The sequence below is a fragment of the Chaetura pelagica genome, unplaced genomic scaffold (assembly GCF_000747805.2).
Source record: "Chaetura pelagica isolate M959 unplaced genomic scaffold, ChaPel_1.0 scaffold34, whole genome shotgun sequence".
Lineage (NCBI taxonomy): Eukaryota > Metazoa > Chordata > Aves > Apodiformes > Apodidae > Chaetura > Chaetura pelagica.
Window position 1 is genome coordinate 472,494 of NW_009952895.1, and position 1,843 is coordinate 474,336.

Here is a 1,843-nt window from a genome sequence, read left to right on the forward strand (position 1 = left end):
CATAAGAGGAGATGAGGTTCATCAAGCCGGACCTGCCTTCCATTACCCCTTGCTGACCGAGCCTGACCCCCTGGTTGTCTGGCACATGCTACATCGTGGCACTCAGGATTATTTGCTCCATGACCTTCCCTAGCAGAGGCCAGATGGACATTCTAGTCCATGTCATTCTAATTCCCTTGCTCCTCCTTCCAGCCCTTCTTGTCGATGGGGGTCACATTTGCCAGTTTCCAGTCTACGGGGACCTCCTCAGTTAGCCAGGACTGGCGATAAATGATGCAAAGCGGTTTAGTGCTGCCCGCTCCCTCAGAAACACGGCTAGAGGGGCACAAAGAGGAAAAAAAAAAAATTATTGCTAGCAGAGGATGGTTTCGATCCATCGACCTCTGGGTTATGGGCCCAGCACGCTTCCGCTGCGCCACTCTGCTGCTTGGTGTACACCTCTGCAATGTGCCCAATTGACCGTTAGAGGCGCAGCTCCGGGCTCGGAGCAGCAGGCGCGGCGGGGCAGAAGAGCTGCCCCGCTGGTGAAGGGGCTGCAGAACAAACCTCACGGGGAACATCCGAGGGAAGTGAGGCTGTTCAGTCTGGAGAAAAGGAGCTGAGGGGAGACCTCGTTGCCCTCTACAAGTGCCTGAAAGGTGGTTGTAGCAAGGAGGGGGTTGGTCTCTTCTCCCACCTTACGAGTGATGGGACAAGAGGACTCAAGTTGTCCCAGGGGAGGTTTAGGCAATTATTAGGAACAATTTCTTCGCTGAAAGGACAATCAAACACCGGCAGGCGGCTGAATTGCCAACCCTGCAGATGTTAAACCCCCCAACATGTAGAGGTGATGCCTGGGGACACGGGTTAGCCCTGCACTCGGTGAGTTAGTGGTTGGACTCTGATCATAAAGGTCTTTTCCAACCAGAAGGATTCTGTCATTGTGATAACTTACCTATTTTATATTACACTATATATTATACTATATTATAGTAGAAGCTTAAAAAAACCATTTTGACATCAGAACAATTAATTTATTTAGAGAGTTTAGTTTTCTTTAAGCTACAATTACTACTAATTATTGGTAGTAAATGTAACTTTGGAGGGCAAAAATATCCCATTCCTTCCTCCCTGCCACAGCCTCAAACAGCATTGAAAAACAAAAGGAAACTAGGGAAAATTAAAAATTAAATTTGATACAAAAGTGTTTTTTTCTAGCTGAAGAATGAACTCTTGGACTTAAGCTTGGACTACTAATAGTGTCCACAGAAAATTAAGAGCATCAGCAATCAGAAAAGGACCAGGGAACAGTATGATACCAGTATAGAAATCAAGAGCATACTTTTATCTCAAAAACTACCTGGGTACAGTCTGCTATCCCAGGAATAATAGCAGATCTAAACAATGAAGATGTATCAGAGCTATAGTGTCAATATTTCATCTTATATTGGAAAAAGATAACTGAGGCAGTAAATAACAAAAATGTATGAAATTATGAGTGATTAGGAAAGGACTAACAACCGTCGATGAAACAAAGTTAACTGGAAGAATTAGAAATGAAATGTAGAAAACATATTTAAGGAATGCCTTCTGTGTATAAGCTGGGCTGAGGAATCCCTTCCAGAGAAGGCTGTAGATGTTAGAAGCTTACAGAGACTGCAACAGAGATTGTACAAGGTTGGTACAAGAAGTTTGGTAAGGATTCCTACAAACACAAACTATGTTCTCTGGAAGAACTTGACTTTAAAAAATGGCTGCAAGTAGGGAGAGCATTTATGTTTAAGCAGGGAGAGCATTACATTTGACAGCTTGATTCTTCTGCTTTTCCTGAAACAACCTCTTTTGGAGAAAACATGTTAAGGTA

At 43.9% G+C, this 1,843-nt stretch overlaps 1 non-coding gene across 1 annotated transcript; it reads right to left on the bottom strand.

The window, feature by feature from the left end:
- Nucleotides 1-353: 353 nt before the first annotated feature.
- On the bottom strand, nucleotides 354-425 carry TRNAM-CAU. The gene has a single exon. It is a non-coding gene; the product is annotated as a tRNA-Met (tRNA).
- Between the last annotated feature and the right edge of the window lie 1,418 nt (nucleotides 426-1,843).